This window comes from Ovis aries, chromosome 9 (assembly GCF_016772045.2).
Source record: "Ovis aries strain OAR_USU_Benz2616 breed Rambouillet chromosome 9, ARS-UI_Ramb_v3.0, whole genome shotgun sequence".
Taxonomy (NCBI): Eukaryota; Metazoa; Chordata; class Mammalia; order Artiodactyla; family Bovidae; genus Ovis; species Ovis aries.
Genome location: NC_056062.1, coordinates 95,063,344 through 95,077,045, shown reverse-complemented (window position 1 = coordinate 95,077,045; position 13,702 = coordinate 95,063,344).

Sequence of the window (13,702 nt, the reverse complement as noted above, 5' to 3'; positions counted from 1 at the left end):
TTCATTCCTATCCAAACTAAATGCTTAAAAGCCACTTAATCTTGCCTGTTTGCTGTGCCTATAAAAATTTCAGCTTGGGTCTTCGTTATTGTATTTGGTCTCAAGAACAAGATAAATTATTCACAGAGACTGACGTTGGGTTCTGAGTCTTCCTGCAGGCAAACAAAATGATTGAACCACAAGCCTTGGTTCCTTGGAGTAATAGGAGTATACCTGAGCATCTAGCTGATGGATTCTCTATAATTCTCCAGGGGCAAACCATATGGACAGCAGAAAAAGCTAAAAGATTGGAAGTGAGGCAAGATCTGTCTAAAGTCCCACCATGGGCACACAGGAGTTGTAAGTGACGTCTCAGACTTCATAATACAATCTTAGTAGCATGGGAGTCGTCAAAATACATATAAAAGACCCAACAAATTAGAAAGGCTTGCCAATGCAGCAGACGCAGGAGACTCAGGTTTGATCCCTGGGTTGGGAAGATCCCCTAGACGAGGAAAGGGCAACCTACTGCATATCCTTGCTGGGAGAATCCTATGAACAGAGGAGCCTGGCGAGCTACAGTCCATGGGGTTGCAAAGAGTCGGACACGACTGAGCACACACACAAGCATGTCTTGCTTTCTGCTGCAAGCAAGAGGCAGGCAGAGGCACAGTCTATTTAATGCAGGCACCCTTCAGGAATCTCACAAGCCAATAGCACACAGAGGTATTTCTGTTGTTCAGTCACCCAGTCATGTCCGACTCCACGTGACTCCATGGACTGCAGCATGCCAGATCTCTCTGTCCGTCTTCATCTCCCGAAGTTTGCCCAAGTTCATGTCCATTGCACTGGGGATGCCATCCAGCCATCTCATCCATCCTCTGATGTCCTCTTCTCTTTCTGCCCTCAGTCTTTCCCAGCATCAGGGACTTTTCCAGTGAGTTGGCTGCCCACATCAGATGACCAAAATATTGGAGCATCAGCTTCAGCATCAGTCCTTCCAATGAATATTCAGGGCTAATTTCCTTTCAGATTGACTGGTTGGATCTCCCTGCAGGCCAAGGGACTCAGGAGTCTTCTCCACACCACAGCTCAAAAGCACCAACTCTCTGGCACTGCTCCTTCTTTATGGTCCAGCTCTCACAACCGTACATGACCAACAGGAAGACTCTAGCCTTGACTATATGGACCTTTGTTGGTGAGTAATGTCTTCGTTTTTTAATATGCTGTCTAGCTTTGTCAAAAGTTCCCCACTCCCTCCCACAGTGGGCCACGTTTTCTCAGAACTCTGCACCACGACCCGTCCATCTAGGGTGGTCCTGCAAAGCATGGCTCACAGCTTCATTGAGTTACACAAGCCCCTTTGTCTCGACAAGGCTGTGATGCATGAAACGGTTATAAGAGACGGGCAGGGAGTTTCAGACACACAGAGTGGAAGGTAGTGTAAAGGTGAAGCAGAGAGAGGCAGACCTGAAGATGCTATTCTGCTGGCTAGACCAGAGGCGTCCCAGAAACCAAAGACGAGGAAAGCAATTCTCCCCCTGAGCTTCCAGGGAGAACACAGCTCTACCAACATGTTTGGTTTCGGCTTAGTGATACTGACCTTGGGCTTCTGGCCCCAGGGCTCTAAAAGAATATGTCTACGGTTTAAGCCATGAAGTTCATAGTGATTTGTTACAGCAGCCATGGGAAGCTAACACATCTGAGTTCAAGTTCTCACCTGTGGATTTGGGAGTAGAGGCAGGAAGATCATTAGTTCTCGATTCTCGCTCCACAGTAGCATCAGCAGGAGAGCTTTAAAGCTATCCTGCTGTGGATCTGGCTCCAGAGAGTCTAGCTGAGTAGTCTGAGGTGGGCTGTGAGTACCCGTACTTAGAAAAGCTCTCCGAAGAGTTACAGGATGCAAAGAAGCTTAGGAGTCACTAGACTAAATGGCTCTTCCTGAATCTAACATGCTCCCAGTCTGTGTTTTTGTACTTTACCACCATGAATTGTTTGAATGTGGGATAAGAAATCTCCAGAGAGGACAGGAGGAAAGAAAGCCTCCAGGAGAAACCAAAACAAAACTGAGCCATGCGACAGAGACCCAGAAGGATATCACAGTGAATTCCAACGTGTCCCTTTTGTGTTCAACAGCCTTCCCTTCCTGGGTAGGATGAGATCACCCCTAGCAGCAAAGAAACGCTGAAGAAGTAGGTGACTTTCAGAAAAGCTACATCAAATGTCAAGTCAGTTTACTTCCGTGCTCCACCAGAATGAAAATCAAAAGACCAGCGGGAGTTCAAAGGACTCCCTTTCTGAATGATACATTTATCCCTTTAGGAAATATTTATTACAGTACTTTCTCAAATGCCACCCAAGGTTCAAGCATTCAACAGATACATACAGGGCGCATGCTAGCGCTGTTCTAGGCATCGTGTGTGCGTGCTTGCATGCTCAGTTTGGTCCCACTCTTTGCAACCCCATGGACTTCAGCCCACCAGGCTCCTCTGTCCATGGAATTCTTCAGGCAAGAATACTGGAGTGGATTGCCATTTCCTACTCCAGGAGATTTTCGCCCACCCAGGGATTGAACCTGTGTCTCTTACACCTCCAACATTAGCAGGTGGATTCTTCACCATGCGCCACTACGTATTGAGATCCAGAGAATAATCAGAAAGATGCTATCCTTAATGAGACGGTGGGAGGAAAAAATGGTATGAAGAAAAAAATCAGGAATGGGGAACAGGAAATGGGATCAGAAGTAGTGCACGTGTTTGGACAGGGAAAGGCTCGCAGACGGTACGTTTGAGCAAAGCTCTGAAGTGGGTGAGGTAAGAGCCTTGGGCGTTCACTTAAAGAGCTTCCCCCACAAAGGAAGTAGCAAGAACTCATGGCTCTTTGAATAAATCTAGAGAATCATCACTCCTCAGAACTTGAATACTTGATGCAAGAATCACATTTAGTCTCTTCTGCTTTGCCCTATTTCAAAATTATTTGGAAATGGAAAATAGAGGGGCCTCCCTGGTGGTCCAGTGGTTAAGAATTCGCCTTCCAATGCAGAAGACCAGGGTTTGAATCCTGGTCAGGGAACTAAATCCAACATGCCATGGGGCAACGAAGCCCTAGGGCTGCAGTTAGAGAAAGCCCATGAGCAGCGACAAGAGAGAAACCCCAAGCGCTGCAACTAGGGGGAGCCAAGAGCCGTGATGAAGACCCAGTGTGGCCAAAATGTAAAAAATAATAACTAAGAAATAAAAAATAGGGGAAACTGTTTCAGCAAAGCTCAAGTACAAGGGAAGCTGCATTGAAGAACTGGTTCCATGAATAAAACCCTTTTATGCTATTTTTGGGCTTCCCAGTGGCACTAGTGGTAAAGAACCCATCTGCCCGTGCAGGAGATGTAGAGAGATGTGGGTTCAGTCCCTGAGTTGGGATGATCCCCTGGAGGAGAGCATAGCAACCCACTGCAGCATTCTTGTCTGGAGAATCCCCATGAACAGAGGAGCCTCCTGGCAGGCTACAGTCCACAGGATCACAAAGAGTTGGATATGACTGAAGCAACTAGCGTGCATGCATACTATTTTTAGCAATAAAGAGAGCAAAAGGAACTTTTTCGGGCAAATATCCCAACAGCAAAAGTTGAGCCACCATGGGGCTTCAGTCTCCAGAGGGCAAATTCCTTGACAAGAAGCTCAAGGGCTGAACAGTGACTGAAGCGGCGGAAGCCCCTGAGTGCCATGCTCCTTTTCAGCGCTGGGACGCAATTTCCCTTTATCATTTTTGGACCAGTCCCCTTTCCAATTAGGGACCACAGCTGCTAAGAATAAAGTGGTGTCTGTTCTACTGGCAGAAGGCACAATGGCCCACTCATGTCATCAATGAAGTCATTGTTTGGGAAATATTGCCATTGAGATATTTTCAAATGCTAATGAATTAATTTCTGTTTCAATGCTGATTGTCGCTCAGTTCGTTTTGTTTTTAAAGACAGGAGGTCTTCTTTTTTTTAATTGTGTGGATCCAAAACATTTCTCATGAATATATAAATTTAGAATTTCAGGAACCTTTAACATTATTTATGTAACCAACTCACTTATAGAAGCGAATGCAGCCCAGAAAGGCTGAGTAGCTTGGTCACAGCCCTGCTGCTGCTTAATGGCAGACTTGAAATTAGGGACCAGTCTTCACTCTCCATCCAGCATTCTTTCCGTGGTAGCAGCCTCTGTCATCAGAAATATTTTTATTAGAGGGGTCTGCATTTCACCATTAAATCTTCTTGCCAAATAAGTATATTCTCCCAGCAATTTTTTTCTTAGTACTCAAATATGAAGTCCAGTCGGATTTCTCAAGGCCTTCTCATCGAATCAGCGCTCTCCTTTTCACTCAAGGGAAAAAATCCCTTGTACACGGGACAGTCTCGGGGAATTGAAGGAATGTGCATCTTTCAGATGCAGGCGTGTTTCCCAATGCAGCCTGTTCTGCGGCTTGTGTGGATATCAGTTACCAAGAGCCTCTCTCCTTCAGCTGACCTGGTTGATGGTTTGTTGTAAATCATTGGATTACTCTTTCCAGAAGCTGAGGGTACCTCAACCATCTTAATTCAATGCCCTGAAGACCAGATACTCAATGAGACTCACTGGGAAAAAGGGGGATCTCGCCAGCATTCTGGAACTTACAAATGTGACTCAGTTCACACTTTTATTAAACAAGCTGTACTTTATCTGTGTGCATGCCTGCTCAGCCATTAAGTCATGCCTGACTCATTCTGACCCTGTGGACTGAGACCCGCCGAGCTCCACGGGGTTTCCCAGGCAAGAATGCTGGGGTGGGTTGCCATTTCCTTCTCCAGGGCGTCTTCCCAACCAGAGATGAAACTCACGTCCCCTGCATTGGGCGGCAGGTTCTTCACCTCTGAGCCACCAGGGAAGCTCGCACTCCGTCTGCTCACCCATTCTTCTGCTGTCTGTAGAAGACACGACCCTGGCTTAGCTGTGCAGCTTGAGCGCAGTGAAAATAGCGGTGACCCTGGAGGTCAGAGAATTTTTGCCTCCAGTACTTCATTCATTTATCCAACAAAAATGTTCTCAAGGCCTATGAGAAGCCAAGGCCTATTCTAGATGTCGTTAGAAAGAAAAATTATTCATGACATTTGTTAAAGATGAAAGACAGATTTCACCCAAAGTGAGACTGTTGGGATTGGCTGGGGGCCCACTATAATAGGGTCTTGTAGTGGAGAAGAGAAAGGATCTCAGCTTTGAACACAGCCTGGGCTGTGGGAATTTATAGCCAAGAAGCGAGATGGGGGTCAGTAGATAGAAAATTACTAAGAGAAAATATGTGGGGTAAGGGGAGATTCTTGCTTAGCCCAACAAACGAGTCTTGTGGAAGGTAGTCCAGTGTGATCAGACATCACTTGAGGGATGGTGGAAAGTGAGGAACCCAATTAGATGTCAAGAGTGATCAGATATTGAGCCTGGGAAATTCTAGCTAAACTGACATTGCTAAAACTGGAAAATACAGAAACAAATACGGAAATCCAAGAATTGAAGCCTAGTTGAGAAATAGTTCAAGAGAGCTTAGGATTTAATCAAGAAGAGAATCTTTGTTATAGGAAATAAGGGACGATGCTGACCTAAGGCAGTTTTCTTGATTTGCGATGTCATGAACCTTAGAAAATCCATTTTATGTATCTTGTCCTTGGTTTTCCCGTCTTTAAAATGGGAAGTTTGGGGACTTCCCTGGCTGTCCAGCAGTTAAGACTCCACACTTCCAATGCATGGGATGTGGGTCCAAAGCCTGGTTGGGGAACTAACATCCCACATGCTTCAGATTGTATAGTCAGAAGGCAAATAAATAAATAAGGGTGGAAGTATGAGAATTAAAAAATGGGAATTTTTTATACTTGCCTTACTATTTTCACACATCAACAGACCACACAACAGACCAAGAAAAAGCCATAGATGGCTGTAAAACTCTTGGCGTAAACAAACCAGACTGGTTTATAAAGTTTCGTGCACTTACTGTGACCTACCTCTCTTGCCCCCAGCAGTAGAAAATGTCTCCCAGAGCCGAATGTCTTATCTCTAGATACGAAGTCCCGAACCATCAAAAGCAGTAATTGAAATCCTATCTCTGGGTCAATCAGTCGACAAATTTGACAGTTTAATCAAGAGATACGTGGTCACCACTGGCAAAAAAAAATTTTTTTTGTATCTAGGCCCAGGCAATTTTAGTAAGATACACTCAGATAAAGTTTACCTGGAGCTCATACAAAGTTCAGGAATTGACCTTTGCAGGCCTAGACATTTCTTTTCTTTTTTAATCACAAGTGGGGAAAAAAAAAACAGCAAAATCAAAACAAATATAACTGAAAAAATAAGCCTGAAATACTGACAACAAAAATTTCCAATTCAGTAACTATTCTTTAGAAATTTAAACATCTAGGAAGAATTATCTAGAAACAAAATTTTCTGTGGATTTGCTTTCATCTTAAGGCAGTGTCATCACTGATTCTATCTACAAAAGCAGATTGCAACTGTTAGGTAGTGAGAGTAGAAAAAGGGGAGTCCAAAATGGTGGTTAAAAATTGGCAGCTAAAAGGCAAACAAAGAAAGGAAAAAGCCTGAGAAAAAGAGAACAAAGGAAAAATCCAAGGACTGGAGTGGGAAACTCCAGTGGGAAAAAAAAAACACACCACCTTCCTGACGGATGGCCTGTGCAAGCCCCACTTTGCATAGGGCAAAACCAATCAGGCTCTGGGGGAAGGAGACAAAAAAGTATCAACAGGAGGAGCTAAGACAGGTTGAGACCACTTCTTCAGGGTCCGCCTCCCCTCACCTCTCACGGGTGTATGTATGATCTGCTGTCTGCGTAACAAAAGGTTGAGCTGTAACCGAGCTATAACACCGGTCCATTGTTTCATATCTTTGCTGCAGTGAGACAAACCAAGAGAAAGAAATGCACGCACCTGAAAACATCAATTACGTAAGGAACCTTGACTTAGGTCAAGGAAACAGTCCCATCACCGCCTGGCAAATTTGCAGCCACGTTCCTGTCCCACATAATAATCCAAACCCTAACCTGTGGCAGACTTGAAATGTTAGTTACATCTGTTTTAGGCGGACTTTGTTAGGGGAGGAAAACCAGCTCTTCTGCCAAATGGCTTCCTCTAAGTGCCTGAAACCGACATTCTGGCACCTGGCTTCTGGGAGACTGAAATGTCCATCGAGTTAGTGGAAAGTGGAAGTGGAAGTCACTCAGTCACGTCCCGGTCTTTGGGACCCCATGGACTGTAGCCTGTTAGGCGTCTCTGTCTATGGGATTCTCCAGGGAAGAACACTGGTGTGGGTTGCCATTTCCTTCTCCAAGGAACACACCAAGTACAAAGAAAAGAAAAAAGCAAGCGAAGACTAAAGCTGAGGCCAAGGCACCAGAGCAACAGTTAAATTCAATTCCAAATAACTGTCCAGAACCAACGTTAATGTGTAGCTCTTTCTAAACTCTAAAATTGGCTTTTAATTAATTCATTAAAACAATTAAATTACACCATTTTAAAATTCTCATTCTTCAGTTTTTCGTTTTTCTGTTTTGTGTAGTCCATCCGCCAGCCACAGAGAGTGCTCACTTGAGCACAAATCTTCACTTGGCCCACACGTATGTTGCACGCGTGTCATGTTTATGCCTGAAGTTGGAAATGAATGTGTTCATTACCGTGCTGTGAGATGAATAAAGACATCCGTGCTACTTTTCACACACAGCCAGCCCCTTGCATGTCCCTTCTCTCTTTCTGCTTAGCCTTAAAACCATCCTGCAAAGTAACTAAAAAGGTATTACCACTCCCACTGTATAGATTAAGGTAATGAAGACTCCAAGAGGTTAGGCAAGTAGCCTTGTAAAGGCTAATAGACTCAACGCTGTGCTGAGAGTGCCTGGACCCTGGAGCAGAGCAGACCAGTCACTAGTGCTTACCACCTGCTTTCCCTCTCTTCTCCCTCTGTCCGTCCGTTTCTCCTTTATTCCAGAGGCCAGTGACTGTTGGACTCTGAAGTCTGCCAGGCAGACATCTTATTCAGTCACTGACTGGCACATTCATAGCCATGTTCCCATTCCAGTCATCTAAAAGTAATAACCCCAAATCTGACCCAGGACTTGAAATTGTAGCTCCATCATGTCTTCCAAAACCTGACCTTTCCTTCCATCATACCTATCATAGATATTTTTGTTGGCTAGTTTGGATAAATATGTATATTGTTTAACAGTCCTCATAATTTGCACAACTGTGTCCATTGTGATGAACACTCTTTTGTCTCCAAGTATCCTTGGAAACAATGATTTAGGGCAACAAAGACTGAGGTAATGAAACGCTGAGCAGAATTCCATATGTGAGAATGACTCGCCGGAAGCTTAAGGAAGAGAGAGAAGCTTCGCCACCCATCGCCAGCACGATGACGTTTCTTTCAAACACCCTCACAATGCAGCTACTGTTTCTGTTTCCAGCAATAATGCAGGGTCATTACTGCTGTCCTTAATCACGTGACCTCAGCTCCTGACCCCTCATCTTTCATTTATGAAGTGAAGAAACATAGCAATTGCTTCATTGTAAAGTCATGAATGAGATGCCCTGAAGGCAATCAGCAATTTATGATTAATATCATTCGCAGAAGTCAGGGAGCTATGGAAATGGGGACTGACGAGGGAAAGAAAAAAGAGAAAGGAGAAGCAGTCGTATGGGAAACTTCGAAAACTCCTTATAAGTCAATTACCGATTTCCACATTTAGTTCCTCCTTGAAGGGAGAAAAATTAGTCTTTCCGAGAGTATGTGTGAAGGCTTTCCCACACACACAGAAAGGAGGGGTAGGGTAGGACAGGTCTTACAGTCAGTAAGACTAAATAAAACTTGAAATTTTCTGTGTTAGTAGACTTTAATATGTGAATGGTAAGACACCATGAGTGCAGAAAATGTTGGTCTTACCAGATTTATGTGATTATGAAAACACTTTCTCACAGTCTATGTCACAGAATGTTCTATTCTGGGGAACACACTTTGCCCAGTTATGTTTGTTAAAAAACAGAAGAAGAGAGAGAAGAACCCCAGACATGACAGAGCTGAATTTCTCACACTCACATAGTAACTTCCACTTTGGCAAATACTTAACTGACATAATCTCAGCACGGGATGTTTTTTATCTTACTCTGTCTGTTAGTCACTCAGTCGAGTCCGACTCTGCGACCCCATGGACTGCAGCCTGCCAGGCTCCTCCACCCATGGGATTCTCCAGGCAAGAACACTGGAGTAAGGTAGCCATTCGCTTCTCCAGAGGATCTTCCTGACCCGGGGATCAAACCTGGGTCTCCTGCATTGCAGACAGATTGTTCACCCTCTGAGCCACGAGACAAGCCTGCTGCCCCCTTGAATTTTACCTAATTCCATATACCCTCGATGAAAACAGCTTGCGGCCCTTGTAAACACAGAATTCTTTCTCCACCTCCCTCCAATTTCTCCTGTTCTTTTCATCCTGTGTTCTCTCCTTTTTCTCTAGAGACTGGATGCAAGGCTGAGAGAAAATCACTTCCTTCCCCTGAACCCTCAGTTCCACAAGCTCCTGGTGCTCGGAAATACTAGAGGAAAACAGCAACAATCACGGCAGTATATGTATAAAGGCAAATTCCAATTGGATTAACATTCCAGCTTCACTGCTGCTTCTGAACAAGAGAAGGAGACCTAAAAAAAAAAAAAATCTGTCACTTTATCCCATAGACATCAATGGTGACTGCACAAAGCATGTAAAAGTGAGTATCTGGTAGGCTCTGTGTCATTTTACTAACACGGTGTCTACAGGAGACAGCTGGAAGCTATTTGAACATGGCTTCTCTCAACTCTTGGTCTACATGGAAAGAATGAATTTGATCCAGGGGCTGATACATGGCCAGACAACTCCCTCCGTTGGTCAAAGGAATCAACTGAAGGATGTGCTCATGACAGCAGGGGTCAATCAGTGTTGACCCGTGGGACTTTGGCTGAAACTCTCAGGAAAGAGTTCTTTGTTCTCTAGGATCGTTAGCTGTGAGAATGATGTAAGCCTAGAAATTTTGGTGACCACGTTAATGACCACATTAGCTTCATGAGAGTCAGTCCAAAACTGGGTAAGGCAGGGCTAAGACAGAGAACGGGCAATTTCCTGATTACATACTTTAGCTGCTGGACCCAGCCCTTCTGCAGCTACAAACACTTCTAAAGCTCTAGTTTTATGAGCCAATAAATCCTTTCTTGCCTAGAAAAGTTTGATTTGCGATGGTAACTACACAGATTTTGATTAAAGCACTTTCGAATTTTTAACTTCTATAAACAAACTGAAACATATACTTTTGCTCATTTTGCCAAAGATGATCAGAAAGATTTCAAAAACCAAATGCTTGCCTTCTTTAGAAACTTAATATACAGGACATCTTAAAATTTTAATAAAATTGTTAACTTGGAAAAATAATGTGACTGTCATTTTTAGAATGGTCTGTTTTCTCTTATTTTAAAATTGTATTGGCATAAAAATATTTATTGTATCTCTGTCATGTACACTTCAGTTCAGTTCAGTCGCAGCACGCCAGGCCTCCCTGCCCATCACCAGCTCCCGGAGTTCACTCCAACTCATGTCTATCGAGTCAGTGATGCCATCCAGCCATCTCATCCTCTGTCGTCCCCTTCTCCTCCTGCCCCCAGTCCCTCCCAGCATCAGGGTCTTTTCCAATGAGTCAACTCTTCGCATGAGGTGGCCAAAGTACTGGAGCTTCAGCTTTAGCATCATTCCCTCCAAAGAAATCCCAGGGCTGATCTCCTTCAGAATGGACTGGTTGGATCTCCTTGCAGTCCAAGGGACTCTCAAGAGTCTTCTCCAACACCACAGTTCAAAAGCATCAATTCTTCGGCGCTCAGCTTTCTCCACAGTCCAACTCTCACATCCATACATGACCACAGGAAAAACCATAGCCTTGACTAGACGGACCTTACCCCTTTTTGCCAGTCATGTACATTCAGGATTCTCTCTTTTTTTAATCAATTGACTCACGGTTTTGCACACGTTATTATCACTTTTCACACTGAATCAATTTTGGTGTTTTTGATCCTCTCAAGTTTTTGTTTTTTACTTTACTTACTTCTGCTTTTAAATTTATTATTTCTTTTTCCTCTATTTGTTTTATGTTTAAACTGCTGGGTTTTTTCCAAGGGATATAAACTTCCACATAATACTGCTTTTTGATTTTTGATGTGTAAAAAGCTCATGTATTGCAGTTCTAAGTATTTTCTGAGCTACGTAATGACTACTATGTAACCAATGAGTAAGAAGGAAGCTTATTTATTTATCTATCTTTCACTCATTTTGCTTTCCAGTCACATCTGGCAATTGCTTAGTTTATTTTTGTTGCAGTCTTCTAATTGCATTGTGGTTATAGAAGACAGTCGATGTATTACTGCTGCAACCTCGGTTCTGAGACGTGCTTCAGAGGTAGATGCATAATTGATTCTGGCAAGTGATCAATATGTATTCACAGTGTAATTAGCAAGTGTATAGTCGCTAATCGTTAAATCTGGAGTTCAGTGTAAATCCATTAGATAAAGCTCCTTAGTTGAATTTTTTAATTTTTCTAGGGTTCTCCTTGTTTTCGTTTTGGCTTGATTCATACTTTCACTCATCCACTTACTCGACAAAGGTTTGAGTGACTACTGCCTGCCAGGCCACTTCTTTACACCCGTGAGGTACCGTGAAAGCAACAATGAAAACCAGAGCTCCTGTCATCAGAAAGCTTCCTATGGGGGAGAATCTCATCATTTCAGAGGGAGGGAAGGAAGCGGGAAAGAAAGAAAGACAGGAGAGGGATACAGTATTCGAAGCTTCCACTCACCCAGCCACTGACACGGAATCAGCAGATGCAGAGAGGCAACTGTACTGCATTTTTATAAGACTCTTGAGCCCTGGAATGCTCCCCTGTGGCTCAGAGAGTAAAGATCCGCCTGCAGTGAAGGGTTCAAGCTCTGGGTCAGGAAGATCCCCTGGGGAAGGGAAAGGCTGCCCACGCCAGTGTTCTTACCTGGACAATTCAATGTACAGAGCAGCCTGACGGGCTACAGTCCATGGGGTCGCAAAGAGTCAGACACAAATGAGTGGCTCTCACTGTTTTCATTCTCTTTATAAGAAAGCAGTAACACTAACGCTTCCACTTTCGCTTTTCTTTGAGCATTGGCGGATTTCGGTGTTCCAGATGTCCCAAAGCCAGTCCCTCTCAGATGATGAGGATGGCTGCTGAGAATTTCAGATGGTAGTAGGTACAACAGAAAAAATAAAGAAAAAAGATAAAGAGTGCAAGGGTGGGAAAAGGAAGCAGGCTGGACTATAAGTAGGAGTCACAAGAAAGAGCTCGCTGAAAAAGCTGCACTTAGTAAACACCCTAGAAAGTGAGGGTCGGAAAGTGAACGTCGTGACAGTGTTAGTCGTCACTCAGCCGTGTCCGGCTCTTTCAGTCCCACGGACGGCAGCCCACCAGGCCCCTCCATCCATGGGATTCTCCAGGCCAGAATACCGGGGTGGGTTGCCATTCCCCTCTCCAGGGGATCTTCCCGACCCAGGGATCGAACCCTGGTCTCCCGCACTGCAGGCAGATTCTTTACCGTCTGAGCCGCCAGGGAAGCCATTTTCAGAAGAGCCCTACAGTCGGAACATTCCTGATAGAATCAGAGCACAGGGACCCAGGGAGCAAGGACGGAATAGGAGGGAGGGAGGAGGGCACGACGAGCTGGGGAGGAAGAGCGCTGGGTTACAACGGGGAGGAAAGCCATGCGGAGTCTTCTAGCTGTGAATATTTTCAGGGCTTTCACTCTGTTTTTTAATTGGAATATAATTGCTTTACAATGTTATGTTAGTTTCTGTCATAGAACAAAGTGAATTAGGTAGTTCAGTTCAGTTCAGTCGCTCAGTCATGTCCGACTCTCTGCCACCCCATGAGTCGCAGCAGCCAGGCCTCCCTGTCCATCACCAACTCCCGGAGTTCACTCAGACTCACCTCTGTCGAGTCGGTGATGCCATCCAGCTATCTCATCTTCTGTCGTCCCCTTCTCCTCCTGCCCCCAATCCCTCCCAGCATCAGAGTCTTTTCCAATGACTCAACTCTTCGCATGAGGTGGCCAAAGTACTGGAGTTTCAGCTTTAGCATCATTCCTTCCAAAAGAAATCCCAGGGCTGATCTTCAGAATGGACTGGTTGGATCTCCTTGCAGTCCAAGGGACTCTCAGGAGTCTTCTCCAACACCACAGTTCAAAAGCATTTTTGAATTAGGTAATTCAGACTTAGATTGAAGAAAGTAGGGAAAACTACTAGACATTAAAGTATGACCTAAATCAAATCCCTTACAATTATACAGTGGAAGTGAGAAATAGATTCAAGGGACTAGATCTGACAAGAGTGCCTGAAGAACTATGGACAGAAGGTTCATGACATTGTACAGGAGGCAGGGATCAAGGCCATCCCCAAGAAAAAGAAATGCAGAAAAGGCAAAATGGTTGTCTCAGGAGGCCTTACAATTAGCTGAGGAAAGAGGAGATGCTAAAGGCAAAGACGACAAAGAAATATATACCCATCTGAATGCAGGATTCCAAAGAAAGGTAAGGAGAGATAAGAAAGCCTTCCTCAGTGATCAATGCAAATAAATAGAGGAAAAGAACAGAATGGGACAGACTACAGATCTCTTCAAGAAAAT